The 20,465-nt window shown below is 32.4% G+C and overlaps 1 protein-coding gene across 8 annotated transcripts in view; it reads right to left on the reverse strand.

The window, feature by feature from the left end:
* RFX3 (regulatory factor X3) overlaps positions 1-20,465 on the reverse strand; it is a 316,948-nt gene that overhangs the window by 263,751 nt on the left and 32,732 nt on the right. For 3 of the 8 annotated variants that reach the window (XR_012484828.1, XM_074282829.1, XM_074282833.1), the window contains exon 1: positions 3,951-4,381. The exons of 1 other annotated variant lie outside the window; for it this stretch is intronic. The gene's annotated coding sequence lies outside the window, so the exon portion shown is untranslated. Of the gene's footprint in view, positions 1-3,950; positions 4,382-20,465 lie in introns of those variants that run through there. 4 more of the 8 variants (XM_074282832.1, XM_074282831.1, XM_074282828.1 and 1 more) reach the window with 2 other exon arrangements.

Genomic DNA, 20,465 nt, shown 5'->3' on the forward strand with positions numbered 1-20,465 from the left:
GATCTAGTGGCAAAAGTCACAATCTGCTACATTCTGTTTTACTGCCTTAAATTGCTGAGAGAAGTACTTCATGATATCAAAAAGTAGCTTAACTTGATGTAGTACAAGTACTTAGTAGTGTATCTTAGAATACTATGTGCATAACACAAACTGGTTGATGAGGAGTGGGGTGGGTATAAAGAAACTATGAGTCTAATCTAGTATCTTGGCTTTTACATACATCATGCCTAATGAAACCTGGAATCCATCACTTATAAAACTATATAAAATTGAGAAGAAAAAGAATGGCAGTCTATAATTTCTTAAATAGCTCATTATATATGGTATTCATGTAGTACTGCCCTTAAATATATCCTTCCTTTTTCTACTTTATATCAGTCAAAATTTTAGTAGCAACTTTCAAAGCTATTTCCATATTCCATAAAGCACCCTAATGTATTTTATGAAGACTAATCACAGTGTAGTAATAAATGGTGGAAAGTAAGAGACAAGTAGAAAGTTGCTCTTCTAACCTCAGGACAAAATCTCACATGCTTAAGTTGTTTTTCAGGCACCTTTCCAGTATGTTTCTACTACAATTACCTAAATGTAAGGGGAATCCTTGACTTGATCATTGTTCTCATCCTCTGAAGCCTTGCTATTTGTAAAACACAAAGTTGGAACTTGTGGATATAACTGTTGTACCACACTGAGAAATCATGGAGAAAAACAGATGTCATGAAACTGAAAATCGGTAAGCATTATGACAATTTTCAAATGGGAAATTGAAGATGCTTCAAACTATTGGACAATGAGCTTGCTATTATTTCTGGCATCATTCTAAAAAGATTATTAAAAATGGTTTTAGGCACTTAGAGAAGGAAGCAGTGATCAGCATAAGACAGCACGGGTTAAATAAGAATAAATTATGCCTTATTAACCTCATTTTCTTTTCTGACAGTTATTACAGTGATAGATCAGATATGTCATAAACATAGATAGCATGCCTAGATTTTAGCAAGATATTTGACAAAATCCCTCACCATATTTCTGGCAGGATAATGGGAAGAATGGAGAGATATAGGATAGATCTTATTATGAATAGGTATATTCAAAACTCATTGAACAACTAGTCACAGAGTGGAGATTAATGGTGAAACTAAATTGAGGTATCTAGGTAAAAGGTGGCTTGTTCTAGTCAATATTTTTAAAAGTAATTGACTTCATGCCAAATATATCATGGTCAACAATTTTATAGATAAGAATAGCTAATATATATATATATATGGTAAATGGGCATCCAACAAATATTTTCAAAATCCAGAACAATAGGCTATCTAATAAGATTAAATTTAATAGATATAATCATAAAGTCAGGTTAAAAATCAATTACACAAACACAAGATGAGGGAGACATGATTAGAAAACAATTCATGAAGGCTGGGGGAGACACATAGTTCACTACAAACTGATATGAACCAACAACATGATTTGGAGGCCTTATGACCACTAATATGATTATAACTGTCCAAATAAGACAAGTGATAGTCATAATGTGTTCCATACTGGTTATAATAACACAGTTCAGGTCAACAGATTTTAAGACGATTTCCATTATTTAACGGGGTTTTAAGAAACTGGAAGTAATGTTGTAAGGATCAGTTAAGTTATAAATATTGTCATTCACAAAGAAAATCAAAATTCAAGTTTAATTAATAACAGTAGTTCATTTTACATTTTAGGAATTCCTTGTTATAAGTGTTCATCTTATGGGCTGCCATTTTGCTTGTAATAGCAGGGAAAAGCTCCCTAATAATTAGAATGGTCCAGAAATACAATAGTATCATTTAAGATAATAAACTTATCTAGCTCATCAGATAAAGACAAGATGACTATTTATTAGACATGTTGTAAAGGGAATCAATTTTTACTACAAATATGACTCGGACTAAAGGCTCTTAGGGTCTTTTACATCTTTATGATTTTATGGATACTCTTTCAGTATCCCATAGGCAGTTGTGAAAATGTTGTCTATAAGGCCAATACTATTTTCCACACTATATTATAGATGAGGTTGAGCAACTAGATGGCATAATGGATAGAGCAAAGGAATCAAGAAAACCTCAATTCAAATCTGGTCTCAGATACTTAGTTGCTATGTACCCTGGGCAAGTCACTTAACCTATCTGGCTAAATATCCTCATCTATAAAATGAGTTGGAAAAGGAAATGGCAAAACACTTCAGTATCTTTGCCAAGAAAACCTCAAATGGCATACATTTATGCCATATGAAGAGTTGGACACGACTAAAATGACTGAATAATAACAATAAATTTAAATAAGGTTATCCTTATTTAACTAGCTTTGCTTTACTCTTATTCAGTGGTCCAAACTTTTAAAATAGGGGGCCAGTTCACTGTCCCTAAGACTGTTGGAGGGCTGGACTAGTAAAAACAAAAACTCACACTGTCACTGCCCCTCAGCCCATTTGCCGTAACCCAGAAGGGCGCATAAACATCCTCAGCGGGCAGCATCTGGACTGTGGGCAGTAGTTTGAGAACCCCTGCTCTTATTCATACACACACAAAAAAATGTCTCAACACATACAGATACCTTATTTTTTTATAAACACCATCATGACACTTTTTATAATACATAGTCTGTGATTATTATACATGCCCCCAAGTTACAAATACACAGTTATATAACTTATCTTATTTGTAAATTTATAATCCACAAGTTCCTTCCTTTTAGCATCAAGATTAAAAGGCTGCGTATGGTACAAAAGAAAAGGCACTGGCTTTAGAAATGTAAGACTTGATTTCAAATCTTGCCATGTATTTGCTCCATCAATATAGCCTACAACAACCCACTTTAGCTTTCTGGATCTCTGATTCCTCAGCTATAGAATAAGGATGATGGACTAGATGATCTCTAAGGTTATTTCCCAACTTAAATCTATGATTTTGGCTCATCATTAAAACTTTAAAAGTACTTTATCTGAAATTACTAAGAGATATTTCCCATTTCTCCTAATCCTCTTGCGCTTAATTGATGGGTAGCCTGTGTAATTTCTATCAAGACTCAGAAGACTTTCCCCTCAATACCCATTCCAAAATGTTTCCTTAATAAGGAAGGTAAGGTGATACTAACAAAACCAACAACTTGTGCTTTAAAGCTGACAAAATCCTTTTCATAATTGAGGCTCACAACCACCCTATGGATTTACTAAGAGTATTATTATCCCTTTTTTTTTTTTTAAACAAATGAAGAAACCGAGATTCAGAGAGATGAAGCCAATGTCACAGAGATAGTTAAATGCCAAAGGAGGGTTTGCAGCAGGTCTCTCCTTATTCTGGATAGAGCTTATAGCTCTTAGTGCTAGTACAAGTTCTTCACTTTAGAAATTAGAAAACAGAAACCCAGAGAGAGACTAACTTGCCCAGAGAAATCCAAGTAGTTAAGAAGGACTAGGATTCAAAAGAGTGTTGGGTCTTGGAGTTCAGCCCTCTTTCCATTGCACTATATTGCCATAAATCAAATTCAATAAGAGACTTCTGCTTGCTCCTTAGTGCAGTGTGATGACCTTTCCCCCCACATATTTCCTGGCTGGAAAAAAAAAAAAAAGAAAAAAGAAATGTGTCCCAAAATTAAGAAATGCATTTTTAAGAATTTTAAAGAGTAAGCACAAGTACTTTAAAATTTAAAAATAACTAGATCCATACTCTTAAGCAAACAATTATCATACCATTTTAAAATCACAGCTTTCTTTTTCTTAATTACCACCAATAATTTAGAATTGCCCCCATTAAATGAGCAGCAACACAAAGATACATTATAAAAGCTAAGCTTTGTCATCCTTAAATATATGGGATCTTCTCAGTGCATTTAAGGTACCTGAAAAGGCAAAGATGCAATTTGGAGAGTGCACACAGTCTCAAGGTTTAGTGTGGCTGTCTACATGTACTCACAGGCACTATCCCCATCCCTCTGATGATCCTTGTCCTTCTATCTTCTTTTGGACTTTCCAAATACCACTGGACAGCTCCTCTTTAAAAGGCTATTCAAGTGGAACCATAAGCTCACACACCTGCTCTCTATATAATCAATCCATTATTAAGTAGTAGAATTATGACATCAGAAGTATCCTAGCCAATTATTCTACTGAATAAGTTGATTTCACTGATTTGCATGCTACCATGTCATTGGTTAAAACATCTTAAGACCAGTTCCTACATTTGTCTCTTCCTTTTATTCTGAATGATACTGATAAAGACTTGGCCTTTTTTTTTTTTTTTTTTTTTTTTTTTTTTTTTTACCTTTGAAACCCTAACCTATAAATGTACATGTAGTAAATACATCTAACTGGTCATTTTTTAAGAATGTAATATGATGTCTGGGCTACATGAAAGGGTAAAATATGAGCTCCATGAATACAGAGACAACATCAAGAGCCAAAGGCTCCCCTTTGTGATGTCTTTAGACCACCCTGATGATTAGGTAAGTCCAATTTCCTAGGAATTGTGTCTTATTTATCATCAGGCCCTATGCCATTTGAATGAGAAACCCTTTTTAAAAAGGTATATGCTGCCCTTGTATTAATATTATTTGCTGCAAACAACTTCTTTCTATCACTTTAGTATAGGTTTCTTGAAGGAAAAAACATATTATTAATCTGGGTATCTCCCAAAGACCTGTTAGTACTTCCTTGGACATAGCACTAGTTAGATTTATAGTTAGAATACTTGTATTTGGATTCTGGGTTATTATTACTTATGTGAATTTAAGCAAGTAACTTTTGGGACCTCAGTTTCTTCAACTATAAAATGGGAGAAGAAAGGGTTAGATGACTTCTTAGCTCTCTTCCAGCTCTAAATTTTGAAATAAACATTTTTGAATAAGTTTTAGACAAGTAAATTCTGCTTACTAACCAAGAATGGGAAGTACAAATATTAAATTCTATCAAATAATTACTTTAAGCAAGTAACATTTCAAAAATAACTTGTCCTAAGAAAGAAGCTTACTGAAACCTTTAGGGAGGAGTAGAAAACAAACAAATAATCCTTAAAACAAATAAACAATTTCTGAAGTATTAGTTGCCATTAACTTATCTGAAAGTTAAAACATTTTTATTTTTTCAAAATCTGTCAAAAAGATAGGACCTAATACATAAAAACTAACTTTAAAATATTTTTTCTATTCCTGTCTTTATCTTCAACTATCGTGCTTTCTCCTAAATGCTTTCCTACAAACCCAGTGTGAGTACCATTATTTTCAAATACAGCCTGTCTTTAAGTCCTGCATGGGGTAAAATTTCTTTTGCTAAAAAAAAGAAAGACTATTTGAAGCAGTTAAAAATATGAACTGTAACCACATAATAGTGTGAATAACAGTGGTGCTGTTTTCTTTTGTGCAAATGTAGTAGTTAAAAAACAATCACCCCCTTCTTCAAACTAATCATAGCTTTATCAAGGGAAAAAAACTATTTCCACAATTTATCTAAAGGAAAAAGTTATTGAAAATTCTCTGAAAGGAAGGAACACTGGGAAGTGAATGTAAATTGTTAGCACTACTGTCTATCTACCCAGGTTACTTATACCTTCGGAAGCTAATAATTAATGTGCAACAAGAAAATGGTATTTACACACATATATTGTATCTAGGTTATATTGTAACACATGTAAAATGTATGGGATTACCTGTCATGGGGGGGAGGGAGCAGAGGGAGGGAGGGGATAATTTGGAAAAGTGAATAAAAAAGAAAAGAAAAGAAAAGAAAATTCTCTGACAGTAAGTCTTATATTTGTCCCAATCTGATATTCATGAAGTTCTGGATATATGTAGAAAAGATGTCACCAAATTACTTGGCAAGTATTCTTTCCATACGCTAAACTATAAAATACATGCACAACCATTAAAGCTCCAGACTCATCAACTTGGCATTAAGAATATTTGAAACAAATAGTTAATTTGAGATTAATAAAATTATTCTTTAGTGGCTAGGAAAAAATACTAACTTTTGAAGAAAACTACTGAGCTCTTTAAAGGATTTATAGATTAATACCTATGTAATATGTTATACACTGTTTCTTTTGTAAGTAAAATGTTGTTACACTGCATTTTACTTATACTCAAAATAATAAATTATAAACATATTTTAAAGTATTACTTTGCCAAAGTACATTTACTTTGTTTTTGAATAAAGATTTTACATTTCTTCAGAATTCAAATAATAAATATATAAGACATGAGAAATACTGAGGAATAGGAAACATTAAAGAATGTGCTTTTTAGAATCCTGATGTAGAAAGATAGAAGAATGAAGTATATAATGCCTCCACTGACTTTTAGATTTGTAACATTAGAAGGGAAAAATTCAAAAGCAGTTGGCATTAAATGTTCACATTCCTCAAATATAATTAAGTAGGGATTGTTTCTGAAAAATAAAAGCTATGGAGAGCCAGGTCACATAGCTTAAGAAATTAATCAGATATTCATAATAATTTGACTCTTACAGAGATTTAAAACAGCTCTTCGGTTAATTGGAAAAAAAAGAAGTTATTTTTAGTCTTATACTTTCTACTGGTGCCATTAATATAATCTAAAAGCAATAATGACATATGTGCACATATGTACTTTTGTTTGCATTTGTACATAAATTTTGAAATGTAAATCTGATCCATATCATAATAGTTCAATTTAGTATAGATTAATTAAATAGCAGGCTTGACCATATCTGTAACTATAAATTTCATCTTATTTATCAGCTATACTTTAGTTAATATTTGCTTTCAATGGTTTTCTGGCAGTGGTGACATTCTTATACATTTTTAAATTACTCACTTTACTTGCAAAAATAACAGTAAATAGCAGAGTATATGAATTAAAAGGATTCTAAATACATGTAAATAGCAGAATATATGAACAAAAAGGATTCTAAATTCATGTTTAAGGTAACTTGAAAAAATTGGGTGAATCCTAAAATAATCACAATGTATTCTATTGTACTTAGCTGATTACAAGTCAGATAAAGCAAAAAAATGCAATAATTTGCCTAAACAACAAGCCATCCTTTTCACAGAAAATTTGGTTTCAACCTCAATATGATGTTCTCAATAAACACTTCTAAAAATAAGATCTTATGTTACCATGGCCCTGTCCTCTTTGTAAAAATGTGTACAGGTGAGTTTCTCATTTACTTATTACACAGGACATTAATTTTACTAAGATAAGTTATTATTAAAAACAGAATATTCTTTTGCTTTTATGATGTTTTTCATTTCCTGTGTAGGGATCTATATAATACTGACTTAAATATTTACCATATCTGAACGTGAATGGACCTGCAAATTAATCCTGACAAATCTATACATTATATATAGATTATTGCCATAACTCATCTATCCAGTAACTTAATGCCAATGGTTAATGCCATAATCTGTCTACCATCCCAGGTGAGGTACCTTAGAATAATTCTCAGTTTTACTTTTTTCCTTAATACAAATCTCGATTGATTACTAAATCCTATCTCTTTTTTATATATAATTTTCTGTTGTCATCTGCCTTTCTCTAATAACTCTGTTGCCTTATATGAGGTACTCAATATATCTTGGACATTTCTTCAGAAACCACAATCCTTTACTATCTTCTCAAGTTGTCTTTTCATTTCTTTACTCATTACTTTAACAATACAACTGAAAAAATGAGGGACTTCTCATTTCCATACAAGTCATATCCAATATACTTGTCTTAAATTCCAAACCCCTTACTGGAGTTCCCCAAATCTCATCCTATATTCCAAATTTATTCATTCTATCTATCTCAGGAATAACAACAAAATGCACTTTCATCTCACGCCTTTATTCTAACGTGCTTCAAAACAGTAACTTAATATGTCTTAAAAGTGTTTTGCTCCCCATATCAAATGAGGTAATATTTGTAAAACATTTAGCACAATGCCTGTCACAGGGGGACTTATTTTAAATGCTTGTTCACTTCTGCAGCCTGACAAACCATTGGTCCCATCACTTAAAGAGTTCTTGTAATGTCTCCTTCAAAAATTCTTCTGGAATTTATCAGGAAAAGAATACATTTCCCCTGTCTTAGATATTGCAAATTTAGACTCTAGAAATAGATGGCTCCTTAAAGATTATGTAGTATAATGCTGTTACCTTGAAAATGAAGGAACAAATTCAGAGAGAAGTGACTCTCACTCTAGATTGATTATCCTATGAAAACTGGAGGGTCTAGTCTCCTTAATTTCTAATCACCCTTAATATGAACTGACTCATGACTTATGACTAATAATATTTTTCCTACTATCAGCATATGCTTTACATATATATATATATATATATACACACACATACACACATATATGTATATATACATATATATATATATGCATATATATATATATATATATATATATGAATTCAACTTGTAAACTTATGGAAGACAGGCTTTAAGCCTACTGAATTCTCTTTGTCCAAAGATTAACATAAAATGTATTTCAAAATTATGGTTTTGATTCATGATCTCTACACAGTTGCTATTCTTCTTAACATTTGATTATACACTATGAGATTGGTTTAAATATCAAGGAGAATCTAATGTGGTACAACCCATGTTATGTTATAATTCAGAATAAGCTTAAGGAGCCATTCCTAACAGAATCATCCTTAAATCTCAACAGTAATACTGAAAAAAAAAATTGAACACAACATCAAAACATACTGTTTTTCTTTACACATTAAGTACCAGTTACACAACATGAACCATTTATCTGGTTAACCATAAAATTAAGTTCAAATTTTATGTATCTGTTAAGACTAAACTTCCTTTAAATCCTCTTACTATTTAAATGAGCATTTTAGTAATCTGAAAACTCAAGACTGCCAAAGAGAGTACTTAATAACCTTAAATTGAACCCCACTAAAATATCACAGAGTAAAATGGAAATGTTTTTCTAAATAAATTCTAATACCAAGAAGTAGTCAGAAGATCAGCTGGTCCACAAGAATTTATTTTAGTACACTATGTTCCATGTTCTGTGAATTCAAAGAAAGGCAAAAACCAATTCTTACCCCCAAGAAGTTCTTGTTAAAATAGTAGAACAACTAAATAATTAAAAGCAAGCATAATATATACAGTACATTGATGATAATCTAAGAAGGGAAGTCCCTAGCAGATGGGAGAACTGGGAGAGGCTTCCTGCAGAAGGTAGTGTTTGAATTGACTCCTGAGAGAAGCCTGGGAAATTAATAAAAAGAGGGTGGAGCACTGCAGACTTAGTGATCTAGCCAATGCAAAAATGGAAGAGATGGGAGATGCAGTATAATATGCAATGAATGACAAACAAAATTAGGGCAGTAGGATTGTGTGCTGATTGATTTTTTTTTTTGAGTAAATATGGTCAGGGAACAGTTTTTGAAGAGTTTAAAAGTTATCCAGAGGACTTTATATTTGATTCTGGAAATAAGAGGATACTATTAGAGTTTGAGAGAGGGGATGATATGGATAGACTTATACTTTAAGAAAAACACTTTGTCAATGGTGGCTCTCCCTCTGATGCTCTTGTTGGGACTGTGGTACCCTGAAAATAAGTTCCTGCACATTCCTCTTCCTGTTGCAAGGATGTACTAGCTCTGTGTTCTCCCTGTGTTCTTGGGTCTCAACATTATACCCAGACACACCCACACACCCACACACACTCCCCACCTCTTCCTCCTCCCATGAAATCACTTTTGATACCTGTAGATGATCAATTGAAAAAGGAGAGAACAGAAAGAAAGACCAATTTGAAGATCATTGCAATAGTTCAGATGAGAGGTTATGAAAGGCTAAAACAAGGTGGTGATTGTGTGAGTGAAGAGAGGGGACATATAAAAGAGATGTTATGTCAAGGTAAAGAGAGCTCAGATACTGGAATCAGTAACACCTGACTTCAATTCCCTACTCTAAGATACTAATTAACCTTATTAAGCTTTCTTAGTCTCCAGCAGATCTAGTTATTGCCGAGTTCTGATAGGTGAATGAAAAATTCACACACAGAATTCCCACAATGAAGAAATTACATACAGATCTTCAATAAACTTGACCAAGAGATTTAAAATGAAATTAAATGAATGGACTTCCAGAAATAAAGAACTTAAAAGTTTTTTTCTTGTGGTAATTAAAAATGAGTTCAAATGAAAATCTACTAAATACTCAAGCAATGTCTGTCGGGAATAAAAAGAAAGAACAGGGGAGAAACTATTTGGATAATTCAGGAACAAAGAATCCACAGAGAATGGAATTTATAATAACTAAAATTCTGCATTACAGACCTACCATTTAATTTTTCCCCTTGGGGAAACATAATTAATTAGGATCAAATAGTGAAAGACAGTCTTCATCACACAGTCTCTAACTACTCATTCTGTCTCTATCATGGCACCTCTTATTAAACATGGCATTATTGTAGATGTTCTCTAAAGTTCTTTCCTTAGAACTTTTATATTCTATCCTTTCATTTTCTTCTCCCTTGAAATTTCCTCCCATGATTATAATTGCTACATAATGAAGATGAATATGAAATTTCTAGGCATACATCCCAAGTTAGTCAAAACATAAAAAAATCAATTTATACCAAAATATTTATAGCCACACCTATTTTTTGTGGTAGAAAAGATACAGGAACCTCAATGGAGTGAAGAAATTGTGATGATAAATTAAATATATTACTAAAGAGAAAAAAATGACTCTAAGTAAAGTTCAGAAAAAACAAAGGACTTGCATAAACTGATAAAAAGTAATTCAAGCAGAACAAAAGGACAATATGTACAATCACAATAATAATATAAAGGATGCTAAAAAATGCTAAAACTTTGAGTAATCATAATAACAACCAGTCTTGGTACTGGAGAACCATGTCTCATGTTCTCCTCCTCTTAGCAGAGAAGCCAGGGACAACAGAGGCAATATGTAGCCGGATGTGGTCATTAATGGTTGTATTTGCTTAACTTTATCTTTTTTAGAAGGGCTCAATTTTAGGTGAAGGATCAGGGAGGAGTTATATCCAAAAAGCTGTTTAAAAAGTTAATATGAATTTTTAAAAGAGAAAAAAAAATTTCTACCACTGAAAATTATAACCATCAGAATTGAATTTCCAAGAACTAGTTATTGCTACCTCAAGCTTAAAAGTGTTGTCTAAAATAGCTTTTATTATTCCTTCAACTCTTCCTTCTGGTTTTATTATCTTTTTAATGGAACATTTAAAATACCAATATTTTCTTTCCTCTCTAATCACCACCCAGATGCCACCTCCTGCAGAATATACCTTCAAAAAACCCAAACCTCCCTGAAATCCTGGGCCTTTCAAGTTCCTACTTCCACTACTCTAATAACCAGTACATATCTGTACAATAGTAACAACTTCCTAAAAGTCTTTGCACACCTTACTCTTTTATATTTTAGATGAACAGATACACATTCCTTATGCACAGATAAAATCTTGCCACTTCTCACTGTCCAAAATCTGTCCCCATTCTACATCTTGAGCCAAATGGGGACCAAAACACCCAACCACCATGATAAATAAGCCTTTTTGCCTTGCTCTTATCTAATTCTTCCTGCAATACCACTATGCACTGCTATTCTTTACCTTGGTTTTCTAAGACTATTGAAATTTTTTTAATCATTTAAGATCGAAATCAAATACCACCACCTCCATAAAGATTTCCCTGATTCCCCCTTAGAATCAATCTTTCTCAGCCCCTGCATAATACTTAATTGTCCTTCTTTTATTTCTAAAATATATGTATCATGTAGTATTGGGTAATATAGTTTTATGTACATATATTGTGTTCTTCTATAAGTCTGTAACCTCCAAGAGGAAAAGAAACAGGTCTTGTTTGTATCTGTATTTCCGTAGCACCTAGCGTAGACTTTATTGTCTATTGAGTTGAAATTAATGAAATTAAAATTGCTTGGTAGAAAATGAACTTGACTATTAGAAGGTCTAAGTTTGGCTTTTAGATATATTACTATCTAGCTTTGTAATGCTGGTCAAGTTAAATAAGCGATGTGTCTGAAAAATGAAGGTTATACCAGCACCATTATATGCTATGAGCTAGGAAAATGGTAGAATTCTAGTTTTGAGGTAGTAGTTCTTCATCTATTTTGTGAACCTTTGGAGCAGTCTGGTGAAGTAAGTGGACTTAGATAATGTTTTAATGCATAAAAATATAATTATTAACTTTTTAAAAATGTTATGATAAAGTGTCATGGACTCTCTGAAATCTATCTAAGGACCACTTAAGAAATCTATAGATCTCAGTAAAAATGCCTTGATCTTGAAATTATTTAACTCCCTTGTGAACATGGAGATCCTTTGTAGATAGGAGAAAAGTTAGCTCATTTGCTTATAGGCAAGGATATGAATCTTGTGATATTTTAAATTAAAACGTATTTTTTATTTAATCTTATATTAATTTAAGCACATGCATAAGAGGCAAATGTTGATGCTTCCATGAGAAACCATAGTTCAGGGTTTGAATCAAAGAGTATGAATAGGTGAAAGCCCCCAAATTTTAGTAATAATTATTTGAAGAAGGATGTTAATGAGATGAACATTCAGAGAAGGTCAAGTTTCTTGAGATAATATGATTAAGGAAAAAAAACACTACTAGAGCTGGTCAAAGATAGGAAGAAGAGAAGCTGACATGGCTGCTTTCAAGTATTTAAAAGGTTTCCACATGACAAAGGAATCAATTAGTCTTCTGGGTTTGATGAAGGAAAAAGTTCCTATTAGAGCTTTCCAAAAATAGATGCAAGTTCCTTAGGTGTTACTGAGTAATTCTTGGTTGGAGATCTTCATGAAAAGGCTGAATGGAGTCTTATTGGGTACATTGTTTGAGGGGACAGATTCTTGTTCAGAAACCTATTTAGCTAGTAGGACTCTGAGGCCTTTTCCATCTCTTTAAGAATCTGAAATTGAATGCTAAAATTCACAATTTTTATTCTGGTCCATGGGTTACATATGGTAAATCCATGAAATACATATAGTAACAATGAATAAATATATTGAACTCATATTGGATGAAAAGCAGCAAATTAAAACTTCAGTAATAAAATATGGGGCACCTAGGTGATTCCTTGGATAGAATGCCAGAACTAAAGTCAGGATGATTCATCTTCCTGAGTTCAAATCTGGTTTCAGACACTTACTAGCTGTGTGACCCTTATCAAAAGTCACCTAAATCCATTTGCCTCAGTTTCCTCATCTATAAAATGATCTAGAGAAGGAAACAGCAAACCATTCCAGTATCTTTGCCAAGAAAATCCAAATTGGGTCATGAAGATTTGGACACAATTGAAATGAGAGAACAAAAACCCCAAAATATTTTGGGGACTAATCTGAATTAGTAAAAACTCTGTCAGGGAAAATGTATTTTGTTACTTTTAAGACTATTAAAAAAATATGTACATGAATAAAATAAGTGCTTTTTTACAGTAGTTGTAAAAGGACATCTTTAACAAGCAGTTATTTATGTTTAAGTCATATGTTCCTTATGTGCAAAGGAAGGCAAATGTAGTACACTGAAAAGAATTTGGTCAGAGAACCTAGATTTAAATCCCAATTTACTACTACTATTATTTTAGCAAAGTCACTCAGTTGTACTGTGTCTCAGTGTCCTCCTCTATAGAATGAGAACTATCATTGGACTATCTGACCTCAAGAGGCCTTTCCAGTTCTAAATTAAAGATTCTGATGCTAGGAAAGTGAGGCCAAAAGAGTATTATGTTCAAAATGGTTAAATAGGATGTATTTATGCAAGTAAGGTAAATTGCATATTGTATTCCCAGGAAAAATATAGCTCCCCTCCACTACATATAATCTCATAATAAAGTTGATTCCCTTTTTCATAAAACACAAATTCAGAAGTCAACAAAAATTGTTAAGAATCCTAAGGTTCTGTTTTATAAAATTACTCTGTACTTTGATTGCTTTTATATTTGTCTTGCATTATAATTTATATTGCTAATTAATTTATAACTCTTTCACTAATAGCTTTTATATTACTTTAAAGTTATAAAATACTTTATATACATTACCTATTTGGTTCCTGAAAAACTATGAGAGGGGTACTGAAAATGTTCATATGGAAAAGCAAAGAGATCCAGGGATTTACCTAAGGAAACGCAACTGCTTGGCAGATAGAACTGGAATTAAAATACAGGTCTTCTGCCTCCAAAATGATTTGTTCCCTTTCTACCATAGCCTCACTGAAGTCAAGGATCACATATCATTTTTATAAATCCCCTAACACGTATTACAGTGCCTTGCACAAAGTTTAGGTTAGTAAATGTTTGTACTGTTATTACTATTACTTACTACTGATAATAAATGGCTTGCTACTATTATCTCTTGAGTCATAAGTGCTTCTTCTTGGATCTACTCTGAAAAGCTGTAGCTTCAGTAATCAGTTACTTGATAAAATTATTTTGCTTTAATGAAACAAATTTAGGGACTTGTATTAGTTAGGGAACTTCCAGTCAAGGAAATATCCTTGACTAATAGAAGTCAGCACCTCTATGACATTGAGTTAATTACTAATGATCAGAAAGTCAGTATGTGTCAGGCTAAATATGAACACAAGTCTTCTTGGCTTCAAGAAAGGCTTTCTTTCCAAAATGCCGTGATGCCTTTCAAAATTTGAAAATAAGGACAACTTTCCAACAATGAACCACCCTTTCACTATATTTTTAGTGACAATGATTTAGTCATGGCTAGTGTCATATATACATGCTCATACATACAAGATTCTAGCCAACTTAAACATTCTACTAATTACTGGTGATAATAAGATCATATCGTTTTGTGATAGCCAATGCAGGTTAGTCTTTGTATGCTATATCCAATATGAAAGCAACCCTGTAGAAAGCATTCCTTTTCCATGTTGGTTCTGATTTGGGATGAAACCAATAATACAAAGCAACTCAAGTTCAAACTCAACATATCTAAAACATATTTTCCACTTTAGTTTCCCTTCTTAATTTTTCTAATTTTGTCATTGTTATCACAATTATCTTAATTGACTAGTGATCTCCTTGTACCTAGTTGGTAATCAAGTCTCTTGATTTTTTTTCACCTTCAGGTATGTTTTCCTCTCTTTTTAACTGCTACCAATCTAATTCCAGGAACTCATCATATTGAATTGCTCTTAAGTTTCTCCATCTTCATTTATTAGATGCTCCTACAACCTAGCCCAAACATGCCTGCCACATTATCCCTAAATTGTTCTCATTTTAATCCTCTGCTTTAAAACTTTACAAATATTTCCTACTTACAGAGCAAATCCAGACTATAATTCTAAATTACTCTATAAACTGGCCCCATCTTATCTATCCTGTCTTATATTTCTGAAAATGCCCAAACACAATCTTTGCTTGAGGCCAGACTTATTGTATTCTGTTTTCATTTTTTCCCTAACATTTGCAGATAAGAATTCAATTGTATTATACTCCTGTATTTCCTGTATTGTGCCAACTCCTCACTTGCTTGCACTTTTTGGTTTAAGATTCTATGCCGCCACCAAAATTGATTTTTAAGATTGCCAATGATGCCCTTCAATTGCAACATTTAAGTGTTTTCTCAGTTCTAACCCTCCTTTTGAGTTTTCTATAGCTTTTTGCCACTGTTGACCTTTCCTTCTCATGGAATATGAGTCTCCCTTCATATGGTTTCCATAAAATTGTCTCTCATTTCTCTGCTTACTATTGCTTCTAAATTTCCTTTACTGCTTCATTCATCTTCTGCCCTCTAAGTATCAGTGTGCTCCAAGAGTGCATCCTGGGAAGACTCTTGTTATCTCTTTCTATGCACTTTTATCAATTCCCATTGAGCTCTTATGATGAAGCCAAATAGGAATAGGGACTGAAATTATGATTTTATTGCTTTAAAAAACTCTCCGGTGATTCCCTCTACCAACACAGAATATGACCTTCTCTACAACGTATAGTCGTAAGACAATTTTAAGACTTGTTTTAAATGTTTTGCCCACTGTTAACACAGCCAATAAGAATGTTTTGGAGACAAGACTTAAACCAAGTTCATTCTGGCTTTATTATTCTGTTACACTGTCAAGTTAAGTCCCATATTGCCAATTCCCTAATGAACAGTTATACTTGGATGTCTGGCTAGCAAGTGAAACCCAGTATATACAAAATTGAACTTTTCATCATTCCCCTTATTGACCCTTCTTCTAAACATCTCATTTGGGAAAGTCTCGAGTTTAAATATTGGCTTCTTGACTGATGATGTAGAAGGGGTCTATACTGGTATTTACTGATTGAAGAACTAGCAGGATAGTGTTAAACCTGAATGTATTAGATTAGTAAGGAATAATTACATAGGAGGATGATTCAATTTTGATATACAGAATGTGAGATAATAATTGGGAAGGCAGCCTAGTGCACTAAAATAAGTGATAGATTTGGGAGTTAAGGAACCTGGATTCAAATCCAGTTTGACACTTCCTGTGTCATTTCTGGCACGTCCTTTAAATTATACAGATTTCAATTTCTGCATTTATCAAATGAGTTCCCTAAAGGAATGATATAAGAACAAGGAGCTGAGATCAAGGTTCTTAAATGCATCCTTATATCACTTTCTTCTTATGTAGGCCTCACAGGGGATGGAGTAGTGGGCCCAGAAGAAGACTTGAATTCAAATCTGGCATCAGACACTAGCTCTGTGTGACCTTCATTAAGTTGTTCAAATTGCATGCTATTCTGTAACATGAAAATAATAATAGCACCTACCTTGTAGTTATTGTGAAGATAAAATATGTATAAAGTACTTAGAATAATGCCTGACACAGTTAGTACTGCTTATTCCCTTCCCCTCTCCTTTCCTCATGACAGATGTTTAACATGTTTATTTAATGAGCAATAATTTTGGAGAAAAATAGTAGTAATATACCATCATCACCATAACTTATGATTTTTAAAACTCTCACAATTATCTTATTTTATTGCTTCTCTCCTTTGTTACCATTGTTAAACTTAAAATTTTGCACATTAACATTTATATTCTAACATTTAGATGATATGAAACAGTTTCAAGATTAATTGAGAATAAGGAGTCATTTGAATGTAAAAATTATTATTCCACAAAAAAATTAGAAAATAATTCCTTTTTAAAAACTTGTTCCCCAAAACATTTTACTCTAAACAAAATAACAAATTTCCATCACTTAACAAGTACTTATAACAAAGGCAGATTGTAAGGGAAAAAAAGCCAACTATTAGCAGTATAATTCTGTGGGGGGAATAAAAGATATCCTGTGCTTAGAGAATATACACTAAAACATATTCCATTTATCATAAAAAGTATAGCCCCTTCATCCTAATTACAGTTAGATAATATCACTACACATAGTCACTGAGGTCAATATATACCTTTACCAGAAAATAATTTCAAAAGATTTCATGCTAGATTATCTGAAGTTAATAAAGAACTTTTAATCAGGAAATATTTAACTCTGCATTGTCAGGTAATTAAGCACCAAGTACATAAAAAGAGTGCTAAATAATAGTAGAATTATAAGTATATAGCTGTCTAAAAGACTTTCTGAACAACCTAAAGTTTAATCTCCAAATATGACTTTGGTCTGGTATTTCAGCTTCAAAATGCTCATGCAGTGATCAGGATAATCAATATCCTTTTCTTTTCCTGAACTTTAATCAAAACTACCTTTTGCAAAATATCAAATGGATAACTATAACCCAAACCTGTTTGTTTCAACTCTCTACTGTAATTCTCTATAATTTACCCAATTTCTACACTTTTTGCAAAATTATTCCTTTTCATAACCAAATTAATTCAAGATTTTTTCAGTATAAATGACATTTGAGATAGAATAGATTCCATATCTATCAAATAGATAATGAAATGTTTCTTCTAAAAAGGCACATAGTATTTGAAACCAGTCTTTCTCTTAAAGTAGTTTCTGCCACATTGCCTTCCCATATTAAGAACAACCTCTCATTTATATTGATCTATCAGCAATTTAGACAATTAAGCCAAAACTTGTTATTCATTGCCTGTTATAGTATTTTGAACTGCAATATATATATATATATATATATGTATATATATATATATATATATATATATATATATATATGTGAACATATGTATCATTCAGTATATATGATTACCAACATGACTAAGTTTTGTTTCATCTGATTTCAGAATACTCGTACTTCAAACAGAATAACAAATGGTTTTTAACAGTTTATATTTTCTTTGGAGGGGACAAATTTTTGAAGATAAGAAATGATTTCAAGAGTGAGTCTGTGAACTACATCATTAGAATAAAGTGATTTGCTCTAGCAAGTATTTCCTACTCTTTTTAAAAAAACACTCTATCCAGTTCCCAATATTGAAAATAACTTAATAGGACATATTCTGTAGTATTTCCCTCTGTGCAAATAGTCTAGGCTCCTAAGTATGACTAGTTCTCCTTCATCTTCAAAGTTACTTCATGCCTCTCATTTCCTTAAAATATTGTCATGGTGACTTGATAGAGGAAATTGGGATTCCACTCTCCCCTTGGTTCTGGAAATTTAGTTCCCAGAGAGTAAAACACACACATACATACATACATAAACACACATATATGTGTACATATGTGTATCTTTATATTTTAAAAATAATATCATAAAGTCACTAATATGTGAAGTGTGAACAAATATAACAATACATTACAAAACTCTTTCACCAACCTGTTTTGATCATTTGAATTATGGTAGTGAAAAAACAGGCATTATTCCTGTCTTACAGATGACAAGCTAAAGCTTAAATTTGGTCTTAAGTTCATGGGGCTAATTAGTGGTAAATATGGATAGAAGTTTGAGAGTCTTGATTCCTAGACTACTCTTCTTTTTTCAGCATATTTATTACATTTCCAGAAGAGTATACTCAAGTAGATTTACTGATACCCTGTGATATCCATATTATAAAAACTTCAGTTTTTGGGTCTCCAAAGGACCTCACAATTTCACACTGGTCCTTCTAAAAAGAAGCTATAATCAAAAGCAGTTGAGAGGACAGTGGACAGCTAGGGCCTCTCATATTTTTTTCATTCTAAAACCTTCATTTTCAAAACCCAGTCATGATGTAAACTTTGTAAACTTTATACTTTATACTTTATAGGGATAAGTGTTTAAAGAACAAGGGTTTTTAAATTGTATTGAGGGGAGAAATGATCAAAAGGATAAGAACATTACTTAGGAGAGATGGAGTGATAACATATGAAGGAGAGAAGGAAGAAGTATTCAAAATCATATTTTATGTCTGTTTTTTTTCTGACACAAAGAATGATCTTTGAATTAGACAAGATAAACTAAAAATGGCTAATAGGGAATTAAAAACCAAGGTAAAGAGCAAAATAGCAAAGGTCCATTTGAGTTCAAGTTACTTGGCCCAGATGACTGTAGCCTATGATACTAAAACAACTAACAGTGATTTCTAAAAAAAGCATGGGAATAGGAGAGCTATTAGAGGATTAGAAAAAGGCAAAGAGTTAATCTACAAACCATAACCAATAAGCATAGCTTCTACTATTAGCACAGTTCCATAATGTATCAATGTATTACTAAAAGGGATAGTGAACAGAAATCAAATACCTTCATCAAGAACAGGTCATGTTGTAGATAGAGCACCAGCCCTGAAGTCAGGAGGACCTGACACTTAACACTTCCTAGCTGTGTGACCCTGGGCAAGTCACTTAAACCCAAATGCCTCAATAAAAAAAAAAAAAAGAAAGAAAAAAAGAACAGGTCATGTCAAGATTAATTTTTTTTTTTTTTACTGCGTTATCATACTGATAGATAGGTTTAGGACTGATGTATATATAGTTGACATATGGATTGTTAAAAATCTATTTGGCAAAGTTTCTCATACTAATTTTGTATAAAAGATAGAGTATCTTGGGGAAGATGGTATAATTAAATATATCTAGAACTAGCTGGTTACCTGGATCAAAGATAGTCATTAATAGTTTAATGTGAATTTTGGAGATCTCTACTGGAATGTTCTAAGGATCTATGTTTGACTCTTTACTATAAAACATTGTTAACAATGACTTGGAGACAATATAAAGCTAGGAATGGTGGTTAGTAAGTTAAATGAAAGAATACAAAAAGATCTTGTTAGGCTTAAACACTATTCAGAATAAAACTGAAATTTAACAAGAATAAAGGCTTACATTTGGATTAAAAAATAAACTTTATATAAGGGACATAGAGTAGACAGCATTAGTGTTTAGCAAGCTCAATATGATGTAATAGTATAGCTAAATATGCCAATATAATCTTAAGAGTGATAGTATTTGCCTTAGGCCATTATCTGGAGAAAAATTTTGGGCAGGTTTTAGAAAGGATAAGCTTGAGAACATCTGTAGGAGAGAGAGCTGGATAGTGAAAAATCCTTGAGA

This window comes from Sminthopsis crassicaudata, chromosome 1, assembly GCF_048593235.1.
Source record: "Sminthopsis crassicaudata isolate SCR6 chromosome 1, ASM4859323v1, whole genome shotgun sequence".
In the NCBI taxonomy this organism is placed as follows: domain Eukaryota; kingdom Metazoa; phylum Chordata; class Mammalia; order Dasyuromorphia; family Dasyuridae; genus Sminthopsis; species Sminthopsis crassicaudata.